This window comes from Pezoporus occidentalis, unplaced genomic scaffold, assembly GCF_034315485.1.
Source record: "Pezoporus occidentalis ecotype Australia unplaced genomic scaffold, CSIRO_AGI_Poc_V1 ctg2, whole genome shotgun sequence".
Taxonomy (NCBI): Eukaryota; Metazoa; Chordata; class Aves; order Psittaciformes; family Psittacidae; genus Pezoporus; species Pezoporus occidentalis.
The window spans coordinates 14,942,406-14,970,038 of NW_026913855.1; the positions used below are offsets into that span (position 1 = coordinate 14,942,406).

At 42.7% G+C, this 27,633-nt stretch overlaps 1 protein-coding gene across 10 annotated transcripts in view; it reads left to right on the forward strand.

Annotated features, from left to right (window-relative positions):
* Nucleotides 1-17,959: 17,959 nt before the first annotated feature.
* The window catches only part of ATXN1 (ataxin 1), a 227,068-nt gene continuing 217,394 nt past the window's right edge, over nt 17,960-27,633 (forward strand). For 3 of the 10 annotated variants that reach the window (XR_009964650.1, XR_009964653.1, XR_009964651.1), the window contains exons 1-2: nt 18,818-18,953; nt 24,204-24,324. The gene's annotated coding sequence lies outside the window, so the exon portion shown is untranslated. Of the gene's footprint in view, nt 18,100-18,752; nt 18,954-24,203; nt 24,325-27,633 lie in introns of those variants that run through there. The other 7 variants (XM_062617959.1, XR_009964648.1, XR_009964652.1 and 4 more) reach the window with 7 other exon arrangements.

The window sequence follows — 27,633 nt, forward strand, 5'->3', positions numbered from 1 at the left end:
AAGAGCATCATGCTACAGACAGCACATTTTGGTCTGAAGTGGAACTGGCAGAGGATTTCAATGGAAAGTTGATTTATTTCAAGGGATTATGGGAGTCCACAGATAAAGCTGGCACCCGGCCATAGGGAGAGCCCTTGACCTAGAAGCAGGAACAGTTTTCAAAGCTGTACGTGTACATAACTGAGCATAACACTTTAATTTAGTGCAGAGCATAACCTGAATTCCTTCTCTGAGGGAAGATGAAAGAAAGAAATTTTACTTCTTAGTAGGACGTTGGAAGCTGTATCCGAAGCTCTTTGCCTATTTTACATCTTATTCTGCAGCATTGCAGGAAGCAATTGTTTGTGACAAAAGGCCACTTTCTTCCCTGCTTAACTGGGAAAGCAAATTGAGCTGCCAGTCATAAAACCAACTGGATACAGAATTAATTTGCTTTTCCCAATAGATGAAACAAGTTAACAGGCCACTGCAGGTTACTCTCTGAATCAACATATGAAACATAATTTCATTGTCTTTCCTCCCCCCTTCCTCTAGGCCTTGAGCGGTAATTATAAAGACTTCAAATCTCCCTAGTGACATCAGCTGGTTAAAAAAATTTGGATTACAGGAATAATGTAACCCAGAGCCTGCTTTCAGCAGCATTGTTCACACTCCAGAGAGGGTAATTCTATACAAAATATTCTTCTGTAACTATGCTCTATTAATTTTAGTGGTAGTTTTCACTAAGCTTTACATTGGGATTCACGTCAGCTGGCCTACTCCTTAGTCAGAAGGTACAAAGCATAACTGCAACAGAATGAGTCTTTATAATGATATTTTGGAGCATTTCATGAAGTCCATGTATTATATCAAACGTGCCATAATAATTGCATTTACTAAAACTTCCTAAGCAGTAATAGGCTTCTAGCTTGGCTGGCCTTGAAATCAATCAGAAACTTCAGCTGCCTAATTAAGTGCTTTATTCTTCAGCTCTTACTCCGGCCAAATGTCCACAGGCATCTGTAGGTATCTGACCTGAATGAATCAAGGACTCTGGGTTTGAGCCCTGTGTTTCCAGACAGTGCGTCTGACTGATACTGCAAAACCGCGAAATGCCAGATGGTTTCAGCATATTACATAGCTCCCTGTATGGGCATCCACCGACAGTGTGTGCCTTCCTGTAAAATTTCACATGCTGAAACAACTTCTTGCAGTGTGGAGACAACACTGTGCCTGAAAACAAAGATTTAATGACACTGGCGTTGCTCAGCCTCTTGTCAACTTCTGGTCTGGGAAAAATTTTCAGCTGTTCTAAAATTAGAAGATAACGTAACGCTGGCTAGAATCGGGCATAGTCTGGGCAGGCTTCTTCATTATCAGCTTCCTTGTTGAACTTTAACCCTTATTTTATGATCCTTCTGCTGTTTTAGGTTTAGCTTGCATCATGGGCACAAGCTGCCCATCGTGGCAGATATGCACAGTGATTTTGTAGTGTGCCTTAAAATGAGACTAATGGATTCATTTCACTTGTCAGCTATAGTGAGTGGAAATTGAGGGCACTTCCCATCACCTGACCTGCGGGTGGGTTGGATCCCATACAGGAGGGTGGTGGCAGTCTGAGGGGCCAGGGCAAGTGGTCCTTTTGCTATATCACCTAAAGCAATCTTGACTGCTACTATCAGGTCCCCTTGCATGCTAACTGATCTGCTGTTTTCATCATAGCTCGCACACAAATACCCTGGGTCCCTAAGGAAATGGGAAAGAGCCACAGAGCCAGCTCTGTGCAACAGAGGGAGCCTCCTTCCTCAGTGCATGCATACAGTCTTTTGTCAGGCTCTGGAGGGCAGGACTAACCCTTTGCATTTCCTGAGCTAAGTCTTTTAATGCTGTGAAGTTCTCTGAGCACCCAAACTATGCCTCTGGGCTTGCCCTGAACTAGCACTGGAAAAACAGATGGGGTTGGTTCCTGCTTCACTACTTAATGCAGGACAGGGAAAGTAAATTCGGCTCTCAGGAAACAGCCATTCAGTTAGTCCTGCTTCCTTAGTGCATGCAGTTGAGACCTACAGAAGGCAGTTTTACTCATATGTACCTTTGTTCAGCTCTGGCATTTGGGTTCTAGCACCAGGTCCTGTAGGAGATGCAGACAGTGCAAATGCATGCGATAACACCTGGCTGCATTTGTCATGCAGAGGAATTTGGAAATTCCCACCCAGGAGCCTCATCAAATACAAGGTATTAAATCCTGCCTGCAGATAGCTGCTAGACTCTTTTTCATCATATCTGTTTCTTCCAAAGTCATAAGAATCAGGCCTTGCAAGCTTGACCTTGATCTAAGCAGCACAGAAATGTCTTCCAGTGCATGCTGAAGAAAATAATGAACTGCTAATTCATTTTACCCTTCATGCAGGTGATGGGCAGTTGCATGCATTTGGTAAGGCCAGCTTTGTGCTCACCATCCCCACCGTGATGTTCAGAAATTCCTGAGAGGCTGCCATTACGGGGCAGGACCATGTTATGTAACACAGTGTACATCTCTTTACCCATGCTCCCTCCTATTCCTCCATGTTCTTTCTGAAGAGGTTTTAGATTTCAGATGTCGTAGGTACTCCAGATGTTGGTGCAGACCTTGTAATCTTGGGTATTTGCCCTGAGCACATGCTTCTGGAGAACTTTGTGTCAGGATTTCATTAACAGACAGCGAGGACAGGAGGAATGCATTTTCCTTAAAGGTTAAAAAAAACTCCAATCATCTTTGTGTGTCGAATGCTTTTTGCAGCCAGGTTACCAGGGACATTCTGTGCAGCAAGCTATGCTTGAACTCATTTTCAGTTTATGTTGTAACTCCCCTCCTTGGCATTGGTAATAGTAAGTTTGTAATCAAATACATGGCAGCTGCACCACTAGGCCAACAAGGTCACTTTTACTTCATGGACCTCTGTGTGGTTTTGTGGGGAAAACATAATTACAAAACCTCTTGGAAATGGCTGCCTTGATGTGGCCAGGCACCGTACCAGTAGTATTTATATAGCATCTTTTCTACCAATAGAAATTAATAAAAATGAAGGATGGAAACACTTTCTGTTGCTTTTACACAGAAAGGAAACACATAACTGATTTTACTGTGTGTTGCTTGTAATTATTCTCTTTCTCATCTACTGATTATAGCAAAGAACAGGAGAACTCTGCTGACAGTAGCATTTACTGAATAAAATTTTAGTTACTTTAGCTTTAGTGAATAATTTATCTTCCTCAGCTTGATTTACTAATATCTTAGTTGACAGGAGTCCCCATTCTGGGTATTCAATTTTTAGTTAGAGAAGGATTGTTTGTAATTTACAGTTTAAGTCTGAGTGCTATTATTTTACACTCAAAGAGCATCTGTTACAGTAGATAGCTCTTCATATGTTAGCAACACCAAAAAAAAGCACACCAGCCACGTTAGCGGCCAGTTGTTGAGCACCCCGCAGTGTTCAGCTGTGCAAAGGGGAATTTCTTTTGAAAGGGCAGAAAATGGAATTGCATCAGTGAACTCTCCACGGTCATCTACAGTGGGATGAGCCTGAGTTAGCTGTAAAGGACTCATTCACACCAGCTGTGCAATCAGATTCAATGCTCTGGTTCTCTGGGTGGGGTAAAATCCAAGCTAAAATTTGTTTGTAGGCATTCGATCGTTACCTGATTATCACTACAGGCTTCCCAGGGTTTTAACCACAAGCTTTTCAGCAGATAGCCTATGTACTTGCTGCTTTTATAGGACAGCCTATAAGTAGACTGTAATTGGAAAATCTGAATTAGGTATAACTGCGTGCAGGCAAACTCTAGCATAGCTTTCATGGCTGTCTTTGCCAGTACAGACAGGACCAAGCCATTTCAAAGCATATTGGAATTAATGTTTGCCTTGTGACAAAACCCCAAACTTCTTCAATGAACCCTCGCAAGAGGCATGTCAGTGTTGATTATGAAGCTTTACTTCTTTTATGCTTGATTTAATGTCTTAATTTTTGTTTCTTTGTTTGTCTGCAGAGCACAGTAAAAGCAGTAGTTTATGAAGCTCATTTTCTCTGTACCTTGGTGGAGAAGGCAAGCAAGGGCTCTCAACAGTGCAGCTCTTGTCTCATTTGCCCAAATGATGCTGTACAAGGTTCTACCACTACTGACAAGATCACCACCCTTGTCAGTTGTGCTGCAGCTTTGAACTCATAGATCATACCATCACTACGAGTATAATGCCTCTTTCTACAGAAAAATTAGTTGTCCCCTCATAGATCAAATCAAATCATGTACTGATTATGGATGCATAGCTGTGTTCAGCATGGGCTTCCTGTGCAGCTCAAACTGTAGCCTAGCCAGCCTTAACTGCTAGCTAGCCTATTTTTTTATCATTATTTTTTGGAGTAAAGCTGATTATCTAAAGTCCAGAGCACAAGCAGCTCACGTTGATCGCAGCTGTGGTTGTGGTTCCTCACAGGTCTAAGCAATCAGGCCTTACGTTACCTGTTAGAGACCACACAGCTAGTTCATGACGAGTGTTGTACTTTTTCCAGCTACTCACAGAAGTATGAAATTTAGAAGAACATGAAAAAATGTCTTCAAATAAAATGAAGTTCAGGTAATGAAGAACTGTACATTGCTAGTTGCATCAGGCATTTATTGTTCCATTCTACCTCATGCTTCCTATGATATATTTTTAAGTCATTGCAAACTTCATTAAAATCCAAATTCCACAATCTCCCCCCTAAAAACATGTCCTTTGCCTTGGAGTTGCATTTTGAGAAGCCTATTTCTTTGGTGTTACTAAAATGCCAAGATTTTAATGGAATGCTTTATTAGGTTTCCAAATGCTTCTGGCCAATATCAAGCAAAGTTCAGCTCAGTAGTTTTAATCTCAGAAACATCAAATCTGTTTTCCCCGCATGTGAGAAGAGCCATGCAGCTCTTAAGAAGATTAAAGCTATAAATTCCACTGTTACAGGGGCCAATGCTTTCACAGTCCAGATCAGGCTGGGTTATTTTATGCAAGTTTTTCCTCATATAAGTTTTGCAGGCTATTGATAGCCTTCAGTTTTACCTGGGCTTCCCTCCAGCCCTTCCCCATGCTCAGGTATGTTATCTGTTGAACGTGAATACATTATTTACATTTTCTTTTTTTTTCTGCCTCTCTGCTTTATTTTAATGTTAAGAAGCAAATTATATTGTTTTCATTATCTGTGCAGCTCACAAAACCATCTGTTACTCAAAGACATGAGGATCAGTAGTCAGCCACCCTCTAAGCAGCTGTAAATCTAGGGTGCCTATACTTTCTAAACACAGAGGCTTTTACATTAATCTCTTGGACTTGCTGAATAACTGGTGTGGTGCCCAAACACAAGTAAGTAAACTCAATTAGTAAAAATAGGCATGATGTGGCAGTTCAATATACGGCATTTAAGCATGTGTGCTACAAACCAGAAGTGCTCAGTTCAAGTCCCAGAGATTGTTTTGTACATATGATTCAGTTATTCTCTTAGTTACCAACTGCCTTGTAAAATATAATAGTAGTATTTTATTTTCGCAAAGATGTAGCACTGCTGACATTTACACTGGTGTAAATCTGGAGAAACTCAGTCGACTGGTTAAGGCTCTGGATGTTCAACTCTGAAAAATTATGTTTTACAACTGGTGCTTGAAAGCTAGTATGCAAACCAGCTTTAATGTGTTTTATATATGCAGAATTACATGGAATGTACTATTATAGGCAGCTAAACATTTGCAAGAAATAGATACTTTTTGGAGCTTTGTTCTTCATAACAGGGTACGCCTGGCTACATTAATTTGCAGCTTAAGACTTAAGGGAAAGTCTCCTTCTTTACCCCCTTTAGCAGTGTAACAGACTACACCTCTTTTTTTATGCAAGCTGATCAAAGACAAATTATTCAAGCACAAGTTCTTCAAGATCCCTGTGCTCCACTGGGTTAACAGAAGGGCTTAGGTCTGGGTGTGGTGTTCTTGGCCTTCTAGTCTTTTGTCTTTTCAGCCTGTTTTACTTCCTCTGTCTGCCCAGTTTTAGCCAGGAGAGCAATCTAAAGAGACCCTGTTTGTTTTCCGTGCACATTATGATAGGCTGCCATTGTGTAACAACATACAGTATGCAGGATAAAACACCCTGCTTATTATAGCGTAGTTAAAAGGCCTGTCACTATTTCCATTTCAAATTCCTATTTTCACGAGTTTACTACTGAGCCGTAACAAATTGCAGGCAGGAAACTTGGCAGTCACATTCCCAGCCTAAGAGCAAATTCTTTTACCAACTTTAAATAAATAAATTAATTAATATTAATGGCATGTGCTCCCAACATGCAAAATAAAGGAGGTTTTGTTATTGTTTTGGTTTGGCTTATCCTTGAAACAAAATATGAAGTTTAAGGGGAGTATTCACATACCAAGAGTCCCTATACAAGAGTTATACAACAGACCAGCAGCAGTGTTACCAAGTGATGGAGATGATTATCTGGTGGGCATTCCTAAGTCCCCTAAAAGGAATATCAGTACAGAAGGACTATTAATCAACACATACAGCTGGGAAGAGTAGAAGAGAGTTGTAGATCACAAATATTTACAATACCAACAAACTACAGCTTTATAACCACAATGGGTGAGAGTGAAATTCTTTGGGGTTAGTTTAAAAAGAACAAACATCAAGTCAAAACAAAATAGTAACACCACAGAGCTGAAGAGTTTGAAGTAGAATAACTGACAGGTGAAACATTTGCAAGGTAAATATATTTTCAGTGTATTTAACAATCCCAACTTTAATTATACAGGCCGATAGTTTGAAGTCCTGAAATAAGTAAAAACCAAATTTTGGTCTGTTTTTGTCCAGACAGCAGAGAGTTCAAGATGGTAAATGCTCCTACCTTACCTTTCTTACCACTGAAGATTTGAGCACTACAAGGAACCTAGGAACCATTGACTGTAAACTACATGAATTCAACATGCTATTAGGGAAAAGTGCTGCTAGAGGAGTCGCAGATTCAGAGGAAGCAACATACTGGAACGTAAGAAACCCAATGAATATTTTGGCTAGTAAGAAACATTAAAAATGCTAATATGTAAAAGATAGGCAAGTCCTCAGAAAGCACAGTAAATAGGGAATATCAGGGTACAGTTCTTCAAAAGCAGAAAAAAGGGGCTTGGTGGTTGTTGGAATTTCTTCTTTCATTTTTGTTTCTGGGAAATTCTAATTCTTGTAGGTTAATCTAAGAACACTGTTATTTCCCCTTTGGAGAAATCTACCTTTTTGCCCCACTGATCATTTGCTACTTCTGAAAAATCAGCTGGTCTCAAAAATGCAGTCTTTCCTCAGGAGTTAACTGTTCTAGAGATATATCAAATATTGGAGTATTTCAGTGCATCCTGTACTGCAGACAACATAACGTGTGTGTGTACGTTGTAAACTGCTGGAGGAGGAAACTTGCCCTTACATAAGTGATTTAAGCATCTAATTCAGACAGGAAAGGGGAATCAATCTTCATTTAGGGATCCAAGGGATTATTACAATATAAAAAAAGACTTTAGGAAATCACCAAAGGGATAACTTTCATGAGAAGGCTTTAATTTCCAGCTACATCTCACAGATTTTGTGATCTCATTGGAGAAACCTTAAATGTGTGCAAGGTTGAGATAAATGTGTCTTGGTTCATTCAGATAAATGTTTTTGGAGGTCAAGCCATGACTCCTGTATAAGTTGAACCTTTCAAGAACTCTGACAGAGCCTGCAAGCTTCTCCTCTGCAGTTTTCAGGATGATCGCTACAAGGGACTCGAAGAAACCCCTCAACTTAGTGACTCATGCTGAGCCAAAAGCTTCTGGGGGCATTCCTGGGAATCTCTGGTACTCTGAACGGACTCTAGTGAGAGACAACACTGAGGCTTGCACAGATTGTAAACTGTGCAGGAATTTCTGTACAGCAGATAAACTCTGTGCAGGACCCTGCGAAGTGTATACCTTTTGTAACAATCCCTACAGGCTCTCAGAAGTATCTCTGGGACAGCAACCACTGCTATACAGTACTCCCAAGCTCTGTCCCCCTCCTCCCACACTAGGCACATGGTTTGACTATGAGAATTATTTGAGGAATTGCTTGTGATTTCCCACCCTCCCTGCTCCCCCCCTCCCTTTTTAACCAGTGGAAGGAACTAAAGGGGCTCAAGAATTAGAGGACTCGCCTGTGATAAATGTTGAAGACTCTGCAAAGAATATATGCTACATGAAAGAAGGGCTGAAGCTGTAATGCAGCAAGGGAGACAAGGCCTCTTAAAAATGACTTCAGTTTGCAAGATTATGGGGGTGTATTAAAAAAAGTATGCTTTGAGCTGTGTCTGGAGGTGGATCCCTTTTGAGGTGAGGGAGGTGGTAGTGCCTCTGTGTTTACTTCTGGGCATAGTGTTACTGCTGGGGACAGACTGGCAAAAGTATGCAGAAAATGGCAGCAAAAGCTGACTGTATGGAAGCAGAGATGATCTTCGCTGTGCCTCTTTCTGGGCTACTCACTCAGCATTTACCAGCAGGCAAAGGGTGCTCATCCGTGCAGTTACTGCAGAGGAGCTGGTGTCCTGTAAATCCACACCCTTGACTGCCTCACCGTAACATGTTCACAAAGACATACCCTCAAGCACGTAGCTAATGTTAAATGTATGATTCAGAATCATTAAGACTATAGGACAACTTGTACACCTTAAATCAGACACCAAGTTTACACACCCTGCTGAAGACGGGCCAAATAAGGGAGAGAAATGACTTAACATTTATGTCCTAAGAAATGAACTGCATCATGGAAAGGGGTGAGACAGATTAAACAGCAGGAAAACCATCTGGTAATCCCACTTTTGTAGCATGTCATATTTTTCAGACCTGTTATGCCTATAAGTGTGTGGTTGGTGGGATATGTCCTATCCCGTCAGATTTTTAACACCAGAGTGGGTTGCTTGACAGAGACAGTTTATGAAATGGGAAGGGCTTTAGTCAGTCTGTGTTGCTAAACAAGTATGAAAAAAATGTAGATAGGATCATGGGTTTATTTTTGTTTAGTTAATAATGTTTTCTCTTGTCCTTGATATGTGGAATTGTTGCTTTTATGAGTCCTTGGCTAAACCTTGGGAAAAGAGAATATTCTGTAATTGCTTTAATAGTAATAATACTTGTACTGTGTCACCACTGTTCCACAAGATAAAAGGGTATTTTTTTACTATCCCTATTCTACAGGCGGAAGAATGGGAGGAGTGAAGGTGTCACAGGACTAAGACCAAGACACAGGGTCTCAAAACCAGTTTAGAATTGTGGCAGAAGCAGTGAAGTCTTTAACAGACTGGTTTGTGTAACATTTCCAGCTTGGAAAAAAGATAATCAAGGGGGAACATGATAGATGTCTGCAAAGTTCTGGGTAGCATGGAGAGTATGGGCCATTCTCTGTCTTAGTGCAAGAGCTGGGAACACTGAATGGAACAGGCAAGATGAAGAGATTGTTCTTGCATCAGTGACTTGACCTGCGCAGTGTGACGTAGCAGATTGTGGATGCTTATGGTTTATACATGCTGATGGAGGAGACTGTACAAATCTTAGGAGATAAATCCATTGAGGGTTACTGAACAGGCAGAAACTACATCCTGTTCAGAAAGTCTCTTAAGCTGAAAATAGTGGGAGGCTGGAGAGTATGTAGTATATAATGCCTATATCTCCTTTACTGTCTTCTTATGACCACTGCTATCCTATGGCCACTGTGTGGCCATTCCTATATCCTGTTACACAAAGAAGATGAGAATATAAACCATGAAAAACCTATAATAAGGAACCATTTCAGAACTAGCATCTCTTGAGTAGGAACAGCTTGTCATGTAATGGTCCTGTCACAACAGGCCCACACCACTCTCTTGGTTATACTTGACCCCACAGCAGAACAATCCATGCAAGAGTGAGTCTATCCCTGTAATAGAACCTACACTTCACAAAGGTTTGAATTTCACCACTTTGGAGAGGCCCCATGGCAAAAGATACACTTTGGGAGAAGGTTGATGATGTACTTCCAGTGGGCAGGTATTTCTGGTGTACCTAGGTGCCCAGCTAAATTCCTTCTGAGAAAATTGCTTTCGCACTGTTGCTTTTCTCTTGTAATTGTGGTATGTGCCTGGGTTTCTAGAGCTTTGAACGGGTATCTTTCATTACCTTAGGTACAAATAAATGAATAATATCAGATGATGATGATAGGTAGGCAGATCCAAAGTAGGAAGACAGGCATAAATGGGAGGTCTCCTGTGGAAAATGTGGGCAGGGTGAAAGATACATGATATGACATTTTAGCCAATGCAGGAACAATTATTGCCTTTAGTAGAAAGGCTTCTGCTGAAGGGTAAAGAGAGAACATAAGTATCTGGAAAATCTCTGAAGGAAAGATTACTGCCTGTGTGCAGTAATAAGTTAAAGTGATGCCAGACTAGTTATGAGATCGTCTGCATAAGCAGAAATAACTCTGATTTAAAGTCATGTCCTACCTCAGGTCTTCTGTCACTTTTCCCAGAACATATTTTTTTTTAAACTATCTAGTTTCAGGGCTGTTTGGACATATCCCTATGACCTTTCAGAAGAAACAGGAAAAATACCCCCTCACCTTGTAATCAGATAGAAGGTAAATGTTTACCATGCTCAACTAGGTTGTTGGTCAAAGCCTTGCAGGCTGAGGACTTCTTACCCTCTAGGCAATTCACTGTCATGCCTGCAGTCCATCTCTGCCTGAGGATTTTCCAATTGACCATGACTATGTGCCAAATCTAAGAAAATATAGCAATTTCTTCATATCAAAGCTCTCCCACTTAAATTTTTGATGTTTATGCACCATTCACACTTGCTACCCCTGCACTACAGGTGACTTGCAGTTTTGTGGCATGCAATATCTTCTGAAAACAAAGAAATACAGCTCTTTTCTGTGTAGAAGAGGCCTATATTTCAAGACTATTACTGTATTTATCTGTATTCTGTTTTATTCTGTATTACTGTATTCTCCCCCTCTACTTTGCTCTCTTGAGACCCCACCTGGAGTACGGAATCCAACTTTGGGCCCCCCAACTCAAAAGGCACATGGAGCTGCTCGAATGAGTCAGAGGAGGCCACAAAGATAATCAGAGGGCTGGAGCACCTCTTAAGAATACAAGCTAGCTAAACGAGATCAGGTTGTTCAGCCTGAAGAAGAGAAGGCTCTGGGGAGACCTTACAACAGCCTTCCAATACCTAAATGGGGCCTACAAGAAAGCTGGAGAGGGACATTTTACAAGGGCATATAGTGACAGGACAAGGGGGGGGTGGCTTTAAACTGAAAGAAGGTAGATTTAGGCTGGATATTACGAAGAAATTCTTCATTGTGAGGGTGGTGAGGCACTGGCACAGGCTGCCCAGAGAAACTGTGGCTGCCCCATCCCTGGCAGTGTTCAGGGCCAGGTTGGACAGGGCTTTGAGCAACCTGCTCTAGTGGAAGGTGTCCCTGCCCATGGCAGAGGAGTGGAACCAGATGATCTTTAATGTCCCAGCCTAAACCATTCTGTGATTCTATTATTCTATTTCTGTTTAATACTGTATTAGTTATTAGTTTTATTTTAGACAGTGAAGTGAAAATATGGACACAAAATAACTCTGGTCTTGGACATATAGCAGTTTATCTCTGTCTTGAAACCAAGGCATAAGACCAGATTTACTGCTATTAGCTGAATTTGGTAAACTTCAGATCTGAATTTGCATGAGAGCTTTGGGGCCTAAAATACCTGTGGGTATTGTACTTTGTGAAGAGGTAGAAACAGTGAGAGTAGAAAATAGCTGTTAATCATATGTTGCACTTTTTCTCAACAAAAGATAAAGATTTTTATAGCATGTGAACAAAACAGTCAGGCTTGGCAGCAGGATTGAGCACATTGGCTCTGAAGGTCTGGTAGGTCAAAGATCCATGAGGTAGGAAGGATTTGTTCAATAGACCAGAACACCTCAGCTGAGGCCATTAAAGGACTTAGGAGTCAAAAATCCATGTTTTCAGCTCCTGGGTCAGTTCAAACAGCTACGTGGCCCATTCTAAGCCCCTTTCCCTCTTCCCCTAAAAACTTATTGCACATACCAAAGTAAGCATAGCATTGATCAGAGAGACTGTAACAGGCTTTAGAAACCACACTGCCTTATATGCAGGCGTAAGATGCTTTAAGAAAGGTCAAGAGTTATTTCCCAACCCTAAGTGTTTACATGATAGATGCTAATCTAATCTGTCTAGACCATAACGCCCTTAACAGACAGAAAAAAACTGGCAAGAGAACTTCCAGATAAGTCTCTGTACCAGGTATGATTTAAAGGTACAACATGTGTCTCTTACAGGGGCTTGTGACCTCTGGCTGCTCCCTGCTAGCAGCTGAGAGCTCTTTCCCAGAAAGTGGCTTGTGAATTCTTCTTAGGTTTGCACTATCATTTTGGCTGAATGTTAATCCTCATTAACAGCACTGCCTTGACGCCTTCCCCTCTGTGCCCTGCTGCCGTACTTTGACCCCAAAACAAAGTGATTGCTTCTAGGAATAAGAAGGCACTTTGGTTTCCATTTGTGCTTGGCCCTTCTGTTCACACCAGCCATAGGGGTAGTTGCAGTGTCAGAGAAGATATGTGGGGACCAGGACGTGGATTGAGACCTCAGACAGCTAAAGACCACAGGCCATAAAACAAATAACCAGTCATAATAGTTATTACTTGAGAGGCACCTAGACCAGTTGAGCACCTCTAGAGAAGGGCTTAGCACTTTTATTTTCCACTGGTCACTGCTTGGAACAACTTCTAGGGCTAACTGTGGCTGTCGTCTATCCTAGTGCGGCCATCCTGGTCTTCCTTCCAGATTAGTGACATGTAACTGACTGACAGCTTACTCAGGAGACCAAATCAGTCTTGATTTTAAGACTTCAGAGGAATAATCACTTTTCTTAAACCCCTGATGAATTGCTTTCCCTGTTTAAAAAAAACAACAACAAAAGCATCTTATTTCAGATCTCCATCTAAGGACGCATTGTTATTTTAAAGCTATTGAACCCATTGTTATTTAAAGAGGAACTTGACTGCTTCTTTTGTAAAATCAAGACAATGATAAGGTAAACATTTTTTTTTACCTAAATAGCCTACTACCTATATAAAGCACGACAAATAATGATTTGTTCAGTGACTCTACAGCCCATGCCTAGCCACAATGTGGTAAGATAAAGAAATTAACGTTAGCCTTTCCTTTGAATTCATTCACAAAGGACCTCAGCATTTTAGACCAAAAGATTTTTCTCTTTGAGTCACAGTGTAGTACTACATACTTGCTTACTTTTCATGAATGCTTTACTCTCATTTCACTAAATGTTAATTTGCATGAGATACTTGTGGCTTTAAAGAGACAGCACAGGCTCTCTGTGTCTACCAATTTAATTTCCTTCCATCTGAAAACAATCACAGAGTTCTGCATAACATCATCAAAACGCCTGTTCTGACAGGCGATACACTAATGTCTAAGTGAATCCACAAAATATAAAGACATTAGTCATATTTTATTATGTTCAGACAAGTGGCACTTCAAGTTAAAGAATACATTCCAAATATATTATTGTTCAGATCGTGTACATTTTTAACTTCCTCAAGGAAAGCATACCTTAATTAGCCAGCTGTAATCCAAATTATAGTTTGTCATTTGTTAAAGCTGTTAAAATACCTTAAATCATCTGCATATGGTTTAAATATTAAGGAAAATAACTGCATTAGCAAAAATTATCTGAATGTGAGAGGGCTATAAATAGATAGGAGGTGGATTGGACAGTCGGCAGATTCTGAATTGGAATAAAAACATCTTACTTAAGCCAAAAACATGGCAACCAATATTTTCTGTTATAAAAATATTTGAGATGAATTTAGTTTTCATGAAAACTGTCTGAAACTGAAATGAATAGCAGAAGTTCTCTGTTTATTTACAAGACAGTGTTAATACATGAAGTGTAAAGTAAGGCACCTTACAAGCAATGATGGCAAACCTTTGATTATATTAAAAAATCCTTTTTGCCAGGGATAAGAATGACTGTATTTTCACGCTCTCTTGGAGTAACCTCCACCTTGATAATCCTTGTCAGCTGAGCAAATTGCATGACAGGTCTGTGAAGTGGATTACTACTGTCCACTAGAGGCTGTAATGAGACCAACAATGTCATTTTAAGACAAACTGAATACTTAAGACTGTAATGATCAATAATTGTGAAATTACTTTTCACACTCAATACACTGTCAATCACTGGATTTCCCTGAATATGAAAGTTTGAAAAATATAAAAGTCCAACTTCTTATGTCTCCTATTCCTCTGTTTTTCCTAGATACTACTAATTGTATAAAACATGCAGCATAGATGACATTACAGCTAGTGGATTGAAAGACAGGTTCTTTTAGACAGTGTGCATCTTGCATGTCAAATTGATTAATATCTTTTGATCAAGACTGTATTCAGCTGAGAGTTGTATCAGTTTCAGCACATCACCAGCAGTAAATAAAACTGCTTGAGTCAATGTGGGTTCTTGTGTCCCACTCACCAATGTGGTGTCAGAGCCTCTGTCCGTACTGTGCTCAACCAGCCGACTAGCAGCTGTAGCGTATCTCTGCTCTTTTTGTCTCCCCAGAAGCAGGAAAGTCTGCAATGTAAGAGCTGTGTTTTGGAATTTTGCTGCTACTTTCATGTATGCATCCCTTGCTATATGCTCTCCTCAAAGGGGGCAAGGTGATGGGTATTAGGGTGGCTCTTAGCTTCTCTGAGAGTGCACTGCAGCCCTTGGGCAGTACCTGACTGCTTCAGTGCCAAGTTGCTGCTCTTTATTCCTGTTGTCTGAACTATCCTTGTGGTGGGTAAAATCACATCTACTTTCCACAGCAAATTACTTTCTGTTCTTAGTTCTGCACTTCTGGGTCAATAGGCTGCACTGCCTTAATAGATAATGAAGGACCTCTGTCCCTGCCATTCAGCAAAGGTCATGTTCACGTGCTGTTTCCCAACCCCTTTCCCTTCACTAGCACCTCTCTATTTTGTGGTATTCTTTGTGCAGAGAATATATTCAGCCCCAGTGTAGGCCCTCAGCAGGGCAGCTGCAGAGGCACAAGGATGTCTTGTGATATGGTAGTATATCCTGTGTGTCAGGCAATGTCCATGGAGGCAGAGTCTCCTCAGCTCTCGTCTGTTAATGCAGTCAACATATATATAGTCAAAACATAGGTGAGGAATGGCTTATGGACCTGCCATGGCTGGTGGCAGTTGTGGCACTTACCGAAGCCCTGGGTTAAGGCCTCAAGCTGGCTCAGGAAAACAGTATTTCTTTGACTTACAATGGACTTATATTTTAGGGGTCTCTTTTCAACTCTGAAGCAGAAACATAAAGAGCTTTTACAAAGCTTTTACAAAGCCTAGAACCTGAAGTGTGTCAAAAAAATGCATGTCCTGTGGCAAAGACCATAGCCACAGAGTGGAGGAACACACAAGTCTCTTACATGAGCCTGCTGCAGAAGGGAAAGTTGCCCAAAGCTTGCTTCAGCATGAATGTGGCTTCTCTTTCTCTGTGTGTGCCACACCTCTTGGCAAGGTGAGCATTTGAGAAGGAAAGATTCCTTTCTCCTGAGGTAACACTCTGTACAACTGGAATAAAAAAGGTGGCAGATGAGAGAATGCTGTGTACTCAGAACTGAACACTGATGATGGGGTTGTAGCTTGTCCCCAGCTTTCACTTGCTTTTCAGTAATCTCCTTTGGTTTGTCTCTCTCCCTTGGTTCGTTTTATTAAATCAATGAACCTTGCATTAGCTGGGTGAAGATAATTTTGCGGTCTGCTTTGCTGCTGTAGGTTCACTGCCTCATAGTGCTGACTGGCATGTTTGTCCAGACATCTTGGCCTGTTGCTGCTTCTGTCCCCAGACAACTCGTAGAATGGCAACTGATGTTGGACTTCACAGTGCACCGGAACTAAAGATGCAGAAGGGGCTGTGGTAAAAGAGCCTTATGTTTCATAGAACTAGTCTATATTACAGTATCAAGACTAAATCAAGAGCACTGCAGCTTACAATGTTATTATTAAGTTCTTTAGCAATTACAGTGAACTAGTACAGTCATTTATAGAAGGGACTACTTTGCTGATCTGCATAATGACAGGCTGAGTCCTAGGGTATTTTGCATCTAGACTCTAATGCTAGACTTAATGCTAACGGACACACAGGAGATACACCTGTACTAGAAACCCAGTACCTTGGAGCTTACTCTTATGGCTAATTAGTACAAGCTGCAACAAACAGCCTGGTCTGGATAGCCATGTTACTGGGAGCTCACACCTGAGGCCTTTCTGAGGCCTGTGACCCCACAGCATCCAGGTCCACAGAGCTGGTACATAACAGCCTTTGGTATTAATACAGCATTTTTTGCAATGTCTTTGGGGTGGGGAGAGGCTTTCTCTGTGCTGCACCTCCCTTCCTGATGTCAAAGCAGAGGATGAATGGCTCTTCATGGACCACTGTCAAGTTGTATGCAAGCATAGCAGCCCACTATCATTTGGCTGTATTCCCCCCATTCATTGTTTCCATAATTTGTTTTATTTCTCTGTTTCTCTAAGTTGTACCTGGCTTGGTAATTTGATGTTTTATCTTCTCTTCTAAGACTTGAATACCAGACTGAACCAGTTCAGAAGGAGGGTATTTTCTCTGGTCTCCAGTTTGCATCCATGCTTGTTATTTGCCTATCACTGCATTTTATGGCACTGCAGAAACCTGTGCTAAGAGGAGTAAGAGAGTAACAGGTTGAAGCTGGAGCACGAGGGAAGCAGTGTAAGTTGCCTCAATTTGGGGGGGGGGGAGGGCATTTGTGAGAGGCTCACAGTGGCCTGCATACAGCTGGGAGAGATGTGAAGGGATCTCTGATGAAATGCATGCTAAGGAATCAAGAGGGAGTTAGTACCCAAACATGCGTGGTTCAGCCCTGCCTGTCTTGTAGTTCAGTGACGGTATGAGTCAGAGCCTCTTTGGACTGAATGAAGTGGAAGGTACTTTCTACAAAGCAACTCAAGCATATGCCAAGGATCCGGATAAATAAAACTAATTCAGAAAAAGGGAGTGGGATGCAGGCTCTTGCTCTAAATCACTTCACAGTTCTCTCAGTGAAATGCAATATGGCATCTTAAATAAAATCACCCTCTTCTGACTCTTGCAGAGGCTGCTTCAGAGCATTCCCTGGCTTCCAGCACAGTTTTATTTCCTCCCTTAGAGAGAGACAGACCAGCCTTGACTGAGCAACTGATTTTCACGCATCCTTTAAACCCGCATTCCCTGCCATTTCTGAAGGACAGCACGCTTCACTAGCTGTTTCTCTCTCTCCCCCCTCGCCCCCCTCCTTAAACAATATAGGTTGGGGTTGGGTTTATTTTTTTTTTCCCTTCCCCAGCTCATTTCTTTCCGCCTGCAAAGTGCTTTGAGATCCCCGCGACTGAGCCTGCCACAGGAGCGGGGACTTCTCTGGAACAGTGTCGTGCGCCGGGATTAATCCCGCCGTGGCGAGCCAGCCTGGCCTTGGAAGTGTTACGAGGGGAAGGAGGTAAGCGTCGAGGCGAGGCGACCCGGGCCCGCCGCCGCCGTTCCCTCGGGCAGCGTGCGGCGACAGACCCGCAAAGGGTTAAGGCCGCCTTGGCCCGGCGGTGCCGTGCGTATGCAATAATCTGTGTGGCTCTCTTGGCCGCCAGCCAGAATGTTGCCTTGCCTCCTCCTCCTCCTCCCTCCCCCCCCCCTTTTTTTTTTTGCATGAAGTAGGATCCTTGAGCTGTTGCAGAGGCAGCCAACTGCTCCATATTTGGCTTCTATTACCCATTTACATGCTGGAGAGCGGAGAGGGAGCGAGCGCTGTACCGCAGACATCATTTCTACTACGGTGGTGGAGCCATCCCGGACCTGTGTCACTGCAGGGGGAAGGAAAAAAACCAAACAAACAAAAAAGCAGACCCAAGCCCCGTGATCAGCTAGGAAGACATTTGTGTGCGAGTCTCTCTCTGACCCCCACACCCCCCGCCAACCCCACCTCCACTGATACTTTACAGTAAGTGGCTTTTTCTTCCTCCTCTGCTTTCTGCCTCCCCCCTCGGCTTCTTCCCTTGTTTAGACTGCAAACCGCCGGCGATTTCCAGCTGGAAAAACACGGGGCCTGGGGGAGGGGAGCGCACTGCCCACCCCGCCGTGGGGCTACAGCCCGCCTCGCTGCGGCCGCCCCCGGCCCACCACAGCACGGCCCGGCACGGCCCGCAGGCGCCGCAGCCGCGGGCTCAGCCCCGGCCCCGGGAGTGAGGGGGGAGGCGGCCGCGAAATGGCCGAGGGAGGCAGCGAGGATGTGGGGACACGGTGCGCCCCGCCGCGGGAGGGAGCGGGGACCGGGCGGTGGGCCCGGGGCGGCCCCGCGGGCTGAGCCGCTCGTATAGCCCTGCTCTCCGCTTCTCCCCTCCTGCTTCCTCCTTCCTCACCGCCGCACACCGCTTCCCCCCCCCGCCTCCCCTCGGGCCGGGCGGGGTGTGTGTGGCCGCGGGGACGGTGGACATTTTGCTCGCCGCGGCGGCCTCGGGGCGTGTGGGACTGCGGGTGCGGTGTCCGTGTGTGTGTGCTGTGTGGCGACACGGGCTGTGTGTGTGCGCGTGTAGCTGCGCGGTGCGGGGGGGCCGTGCGGTGCGTGTACGCCGGGCGGGCCCGGCGGGGCGCAGCGCAGCGCGGGGCCGGGTGCCGGCAGGGCCGGTCGCCGCCGCACGGCGTATGTAGTACGGGGCTGGGCGGCTGCCGGAGGGTGAATGAAGCGAGGAGGAGGCGGCGGCGGCGGAGGAGGAGGCGGCGCTGGGGCTGGGATGTGCCCGGCAGCGGCGCCGCTCCGCTTCACTCAGGGCCCAGGCCGGCTGCAGACGCCACCCGGTACTGGCGACCGGGGGAGCGGGGCGGGAGGGGCCGGGCGGGAGGGCGGGACGCGGGGTGGTGAGGGGGCACCGGGGGTCCTGCCGGAGATGGCCCGAGGCGGCCTCGGGGAGCGGGGCCGGGGCTCCGCTCGGCTGCGGTGGCGGCCGCTGCCCTCCTGTCGCTCACCTACCGCCTTCCCCCGCTGCCCCGGCGTTGGCTTGAGTCAGGCTGGGCGGCTGGGCTGTGGGGGCTTGGGGGTTTTGTGTTTGGTTTTTTTCTTACCTAAGGCATCGTAATTTACCGGCAGAAAACAAATAAATGACCCCTCGTACGTTTGTGGGTGCTAAATCCTTTAATGCCAATCCTGAGAATATTAAAAGTCTATATTAAAGCATGCTGGAAAACGCTAGCTCCTACTGTAACAGTAATAGCGGTGGTAATAAAATGACGGAATTGGGAGCGATTTACATGTTATTGAAGAGGAGGAATTACTGAAGAGTAATAATAGAAAAGAAAACAAGTCGGAAGCCCGTTATATAATGCACTGTGTAGACAACGAGAGCGACGGGCTATTTTTATTTTGTTTACCGTATGCTGTGTAATAGGGACTCCTCCGAGCAGCATCTTTTCCCGGTGAGCCCAAACTCCAGATAGAATTGAGGGGAAAATTTTAGGTATTCCTGTTGTGCCCAGGCAAAGAAATCCGGGTTTGTAAAACCTTCCTCTTTACAAATGCTTTCTGTGTACGGATCAGCAAGGGTGCAGGTACATGACCTTTGTTGGGGACCTTTTCCCTTTCATATGGTAAAGAAATTCATATTTTTGTAGGGCAGGTTACACTTTAACCTTTAATGTTCATGGTTATATATTTTACGCAGCAGTGGTTACTTTACGTGTTAGCTGTGGTCAGGCATAGTGAGTTACTCTGCTTACACACCGAGAAGTCAAGGACTTTTAATTTCAGTTTCGAATGAAGCCTTCCCCTAAAGGAAAATCCCAGCTTCGTGTTAATCTATTTCTGTTCGGGTGATGGAGACAGTTCAGCTTTATGATATGGAGCAAGGGTTATGAATGAGGGAGAGGAAGATTGAGAATGGCCGGGCAAAATATTATGCTGTGGTTATTTTTGCGATGCTGTGAGATAGTAGTAAGTTGTAATTGCACGTTATTGCACCTAATTTGTCATAAAACCAGCATGGTATTTTACGGGCAGCAGATTGGTTTGTTTTTTAAAGGGGTGGCTGCGATCTCCTCACTTTTTACATAAGGCAGAGGTCGATAGATTTTCCTCCGCGCTTGCCTGTCTCTCTCATCATGTAGCGACATGTCAGCAGTGTAGGCTTTCAGCGCGCTTACTCCAGCCCTGATCAGTCATGTAATTAGATCAGGCTGCCATGGTAACAGACGGTATTCACCGTATTCACCGTCCAGTCAGGTGTGTGTATGGCTGGCGGGTTACCTACAGGGCTACTACCTCCAGCCCTGCGTGTGCCCTGTAGAGCCGTGTCAGTGGTCTGCAGCCAGCACAAGCAGCACCTCGGGCTTGCCGAAAATTGAAGGATGCCAGTGGTGGTTTTGGAATGGCTGAACTTCTCAGAAAGGGTGTTCTTTGCCTGCTGTAGTGTCAGGCAGATGGGACGGTGCATGGCACGCTTAGCAGGTTATAGCCAAATTGTCAGTTCCATTGAGTTTATTATTAGCAAGTTTACAAAGGTGTGGTACTTTGTAAAAATACTTTTGGCTTATAAAAGCTTGCATAAAAGTTACTTCACTTTTCCTTTTTTTTTTTTTTTTTTTTCCCCTGGCTGGTTTAACTGTTTGGTGGCTCTTTGTAAGATTGTGACAGTTGCCATTCACATTTTAGGCTGCAGGCTTGTTATTCTGCACTCATGTGTTGCACTTTATACCTCCTGGCCAGTAAAATGAAAGTCTGTGATACCTGATATCACTATTGTCACTTAGGTTTGTTAAGCCTGTTTATAACTCTTAGCAAGGTCTAGGCCCTTCTGTGTTTTAGGTGGAAGCTGACTTTAGTTTCTCTCGGTAAAAAGCTAAGTGTATACAGTATTAAAACAAATGTTCTCCTCAGCAAATGCTTTGTTTCCAGTGTTGGTATTTCTTTTGCCTTTTTTTTTTTCCAGTTGTGCTCATCAGAACTTTATATCCATAGCACAAGAGGCTTTCTGCCACGAAGTTTATAGTACCTTGAAAGAATATGCAATCTAATTAGCTTAGAACTGCATATTGGTCTTAAAAACATATTTAACTGAGCAATGTATATTTGTCCTCATTCTCTGTGTTTGGACATCACTGTTTTAAGCTGCTTTTCCACAAACGTAGGTAACAAATTTTTAAAGGCACCAAATTTGGCACTCTGCTCTAGTGTCATAAATCTGGAGCAACTCCAGGCGAAGGGATTGTGAGCCACTTACATGGGTGTATATCTAGAATAACTCCATTTATTGGACTTAATCCAGGCATGTAGTAGAGTAACGGAGCTCAGACGGCGATCTGCTGCGTATCACTGTTATTTTCTCTATATCTTTTTTATGGGAAAAAGCACTGTGGGCTTAAATAGGATTTTTGCCTGATTAAAGAGCCACATTAAGTGTCTGCAGAAGTGGTTAACACCCCTATTCCAGTCACTAATCTTGTGTGCACTTACACTAATATTGAACTTGGCCCGGAAGATTTCATGTCTCAATGAGAAATCATCAGCACCCACAGCTCCTGAGCGTTTGTAGTACCAGGCTGGAACATAATGCAAGCCAGAAATATCTCAGTAAAACAGATATTTTAATTGCGCTGATGGTAAAGCACCGGAGCTGGAGGAGGCAATGAGAAATGCCTGTCGGTCGTTCAGCTCTTATGGTTCCAGGCAGCTGCCAGTCTCGGGGTCAGTGTGACGAGTTTGCAGGTCTCAGCCTGCCTGCTGAGCAGTGGAGTTTCTCCTGGCAGGGGCAAGGGGACAGGGAGTGAGTTCACGGGCAGTTTCCTACACCCAAAGTGCAGCTTTTCAGTGCCTCAGCGAACTCGCCCTTCTGGTTAGGAGAGAATATCCTCTGCTCCATGTGGCCGCCTCCGGTTTGGGCCTCTGTACCGAGGGGGTATCTTGAAATAGAAGAGCCTGTTAGGACTGGCTGGAGAGAGTGAATTATCGCACGCAGGACAACTCTTCTAGAGTGAGCCTTTGTGTGCTGCATGCTGCTTATACATATTTTATTGTAAGACAAATTACCTGTGTGACTAAGAGCATTAGAAAGTATTTATTTTCAAAAAGGCCATGTATACAGAGTTAAAAGACTTTTTGGAAGTAAACAGTGCAACTTTTCTCCCTTGCCCTTCTGGCCTGATTGAATTTATTTAGAAACATTGAAAAAAACTAGTCTTGTTTTAAAAGAGACCTGGAATTTCACTTAACAAAAATTTTTATGTAATAGATCCAGTGGCCTAGTTTCCTGTTAATTAAGAAAATAGACACTTAAATGCAGTCACCTGAAAAGCAGCTAAGGATTTGAACAATAGTATTTAAAAGGAATTGTTTTACTAACATAGGTAGTAAAACAAAACCAAGGCCTAATTTTCCCGTTGCTGAAGTTTAGCAGTACATCTTAGTAGATGGCAGTCAGGATTATCATTGTCATTGCTCATACAGTGTGCTGCTTTTGTTGTGGTGTGCTAATTGAAGGGGAAATGCAATAAAGGAGTAAGGCAGGCTGAAAAGGAAACGTGTGTCAGAATTGCATAGATGGTCTGAAGCACTGGCTGGCTGCAAACCTACTCCAGCGTGTGAGGCAGCTCACGCTGATGCTGCTTGAGGGAATTCGGGCTCTGTGACAGCCTTAGCTAAGCATGCAGGCTGTGAATGATGGGGCTGCTGTGGAGGACCGATCGGGTACAGTGTGTACAATTCACAGGGTGCAGATAACATAGTTGTAGGTCTCTTCCGAGACTGCTGTAAGCATTCTACTTTAACAAAGAAATGTCTAATTGGCACGGGAAACAGAAGTATGCCAGGCTTGGCACAGGTAAATATTTCATTGCAAAGAAATGATGTGCTATGTTCCAGTCAATTCAGTAGCCTAAGCTTTGCATACTGAAAATCCTGACCTCAGCCTTTCATTTTACTTTTGTGTAAGACTTTTAAGTGCAATAACTGAATAAATAAATAGATATTTGGACAAAGGCACTGTATTTTAGAGACTTGTTCAGTGGTTCACATTCTTTATATAAAGAAATTTAAGATTTTCACTTGGGTTTGGCTGAGCTGATGCATGACTAATGTTTTAAAATATAAGAAACTTTGCAAACTCCTGACTTTTGCAAAAAGACAAAAAACGGATCTCTGACTGTGATTCTTTTTTGAGCTCAGTGCATGTGTTGAGAACGCAATGCTAGATAGGTTTCTTTTTTTTTTCTCAAAGCTGTAGTCTGAGGTGGTTGTACAACACATGCAAATCTGTGTGTGTGCATTGGTCCCAGTCTGCAGTTACTTTAGTATACGTCCCAGTGGGGGGTTTGCTGAATGAGGACTGATTAAAGAACCTATCTTGAGTATGTGTGTAGGTCCTTCCATAAATAGGAAAGAGTAAGTATGTTCATAAACAGAAACAACAAAAATGAGGGAGAAATGGTCCCACTAAATACTTTTATTGTCGCAAGAGTGATAAAAAATATTTGGTGAGATTCCAAGTGAAAAACCAAAATGTATTTTGTTTAATATATGATGTCAGCAGAAATTCAGTGCTGGCTCTTCATAATTTTGCTGAGCATAAATACAGAAATAGAAGAAAAAACTCACATTGGTAGAGTTTTGTTTATGTTATTTGGGAATTTGCAGTAATATGCATCGACCCTTAGCATGCCATCAGCATGTGCACAAGGTAATGTTATATTCCCTGAGCTGATTATTTTCCACCTAATCGTAGTAGTTGCAGCAGTATGTTCTCTGGATGGTGCTCCTCCTCAAATAAAATATGTTCTGTTGGCAGTGAAGACAGGCATCTTAACTTGCTTATGATTCTTCACCTCATTAAGATTACATTTAGGAAAAGAGCACTCAGTTTGAATAAGTGGGCTCTGCTCTCTACTATATGTGCTCTGCAGGATTAAATGCATAGTTTATTTGTGCTTCAGTAATAGCAAAAGCAGTCTCTCTCAGTCTTCATTGGGATGTCTTAGCATGCTGTAAATTGTTTGACTCTTTAACTGTCGTTTTGTTTCTTTTTTTTTTTTTGGTTTTCATCTCCTCAACTCCTGGATCTACAGTCACATCGCAGACCAAGCCACATGGGCAAGCAATACAACCTGTGAATTTATTCTTGACCCCTGTAGGACAGTGACCACCTTCATTTTTTTCTTCATCATACAGATATGCACTGCCAATAAGGTGAGAATATAATGCTTTTTATTTCCTCTGTCAAGTGTATGCTCTCTGCTCTGGGCTTTCATCAGTGTGCACACCTTACCTGTGTCTGCCCGATTACCAAGCCATGGTATATTTGTATTTCCCTTGCCTGGCAGTAGAGGTCCTTGAGAAACTCTCGTCAGAAAAATTCCATTAACTCTGGTGATTCAGTTCGATGACTTACAGGACAGTGGGTTCCAGATGAGTGGTTTTATGCTCACCTCAGTTACTAAAATATGATAGTATGAATGAAAAAGTTTACAGGCTTTGCTTTTGTTGTAAAATGCCGCACGTAAAATTGTATAAATCCTTCCTATACTCTTACAAATGTTTTCAGTGGTTCTAGTTGCTTGCTGCCTGCTTGGCTTTTCCAGAGTCCCGAGTTCCTCCTGACCACTAAACTTTGTCCTGTTCCCAGGATAACTAATTACTACTGACGTGCCTGGGTGTCTTTTACTCTTTTACTCTGGATTGAGGAATGTTTCAGATTCTTCTAATTTCCCCACCCGCACCCACTCCGAAATGCTGTAGCCAGACAGGATGTAATAATGCACATATATCAGTCTGCTTTCCCTCTCCTCTCTCTCCTTCCCATATGGTTGTGGAGAGTACCTTGAAAAAAACAAATCTCAAGGCTCAATGATCATACTGCCAATAAAAAGAACATAAATTTTTACTTTATTTCTTTAATCTGATTGTCATTAAGCCAGCCTGTTTTTTTGGACCTGTTGTATGATTTTTGAGTGCTTGGGATTGGCAATACTACTAATGCTTAAAAAAAAAAAACAAAAAACCATATAAAACATATAAAGGGTTGTAGGGAAACTGCCTGTGTCTTTTAAATAAAAGAAAATTAAATGTAGTGGTTACTTGCAGAAAATCAAAGGATTTTTCTTTTTCTGTTTACAGCCAGAAAACCTAGTTAGTATAGTGTTCTATTTATGAGGGGCTGATCAGAAAGTCTCCATTGCAGAATAACTTTTCATGTATACAGCATATCATAGCCAAGTATGCAGCACATAATTTACATTTTATCGTGGCTGCGGGGAAGGGTGCTGTGCTTTAAAGGGAAGTTGTCTAAGCAAGTAGTTGCATGCAAAGACATGCCTGTTACGGTTTACAAATGAGCTTGAATGATGGGGGTGGATAGTAACTGCTGTATCTCTTTGGAGCAATAAGAATTTTTTGAGAGTGAAAAACCAGACAAAGTGCCAGTGTGCTGACACATTTTGTCTTTCTGTTGTGGAAGAAAACTGACTTGGTAGCAGCTATTGACTTGGGAGATAGAGTAGAAGGAAGCTTTTTATTAGGACGTCATTTCCACAAGACATTTCTTTCTTTTTTCTTTTTTTTTCCAGAATTAGCTTGGGCAGTATGAAATTGTATTTATTTGCAGAAGTGATTACTCCAGGAAAGGCTTATATTTCTTAATTAGAAGTAGTAATTGTTTATAATGTATTGGTCAAATCCTATGAATAATCAGATTGTGTTAGCCACATTGTATTGCTAAGTCACCTGGAATATTTTAGCATTTGGTATTTCCTGCGGTTGCATGAGAGATAGTATATTAGATATTAAGCAAACATTCCGGATAAAAAAAATATATAATCTGGTTAAGTCTGGTGCAGAGGCATAACAGGAATATAGTACTATGCTGCTTTTTTTTTTTTGTACCAGTACAGCTTGAACTGTAGTGTTGTATCTGTGGGCCTTAGATCAGATTTGTTTGGGCTTCTTTTCTTGTTATTGGACATTTTAGTCACTTTGTTTTGGGTACTTACGCGGCCTTATTAGTTAGTTCTCATTTTCCCTAGGGAGCAATCAAAATCAAGACCACTATATAGCTAAATAAGTGAAATAAAAGTTACTGGGTAGAGACTGCGTGCTTGAAAACACTCTCTCTGTCACTGGATGTAACAGGCAGAGAGATCACAGTAGTAACACGTGAAAGAAACATGACCCGTTGCCGTGAGGGGAGCAGCCACAGGTAGGTTTCACAGCTCAAGATAGAGCATTGCATGATAAGACCCATTGTGTTTCTGGCTTTTGCGTTTGTTTCAGGGTGAAGGTGGCAACAGCCCCACTCTGTTTTAGGCACACCTGTGTTATTACCATAGAGTTTGTCAGAGGGACCAAACATAGGCCATGCTTGAATATATCCAAAGTGAGATCTCAGAAACCTTACTTAAAGCCTAATGGGCCTGCATGTGCATTCAGGGCTTTATTCATATGAGGAATCGCATGGCTTCAGGGAATAACACCATTGTGTGTGTGAGCTCCAGGTGTACTTACCCTTCCAATTCAAGCAGTGTTCTTTCAGAGCCTGCTGAAACATCTTGCCTGAATAAGGACACAAAGTATAGTAAAAATAAAAATAACTGGAGATACCCTTTTTTTAATCATGATTTGAATTAATTTTTTAGTGTGCTCTACAGAACAAGAATTACTGTTACTTATTCAGAGCATGCAGTGCCTTCTTCCACATAGGCAAACGACTCAATGCTTACTTATAACCAGTTGTGTTGGGAGGATTTTGTGTGAGGCACTGAACATTTTAACAACTAAAAAGTTCTTTTTCATCTTTTCCACTGTCGAGTCACTTGATATCTATTAGTCATATTATAGTATCAGATTGAATTTACAACCGCAGCCCATTTGAAAGATTTTTTTTTTTCTGACTTTTCCATATGTCTGTACACTACCTAACGTGGCTTATTTTGTGCATAAGGCATAATTTCTGTTACATGCAGACTGCTGGGACCTGCTCTCTGTAAATGGACAACAATCTGCCCTTTTAAAATACTTTGTAGTGAACATAAAAAGAGACAATCTGCCTCTATATTAGTGTGTCCAGTGGTGACTTTGATTGCCATATCAGTGTCCTTATGTCCAGTGTATCATAGCTGGTTTTATTTCTTCCCTCTTGTACTGTTTATGAAGGCCTATAATGGCTGTAGGACTAAAAGAAGGTGGGCGATGGAGATACTTGAGAGTGTTAAGAGCACAGGTGGAATGGAGATGTGAGCTAGGTATAATTGGATAGTAATCAGAAATAATATTTTTTAAATTGTTTGGTTTGTGTGTAACTCAAAGGTAAATTAAATGAAATGATATGAGTGCAGACTGACACCTTAGAAAGGAGGCCTTGTGGTCCCCTTCAGCCCTACCTCATCACCTCAGCTGTGACCTTTCACATTTTTGTCTGTTCCCTCATCAGATACTGAAGGTCTGATGTTTGACTGATTGAAAGTTTTCTAACACCTTCTAAAGTGTAAATGGAGTTGGGTGTAG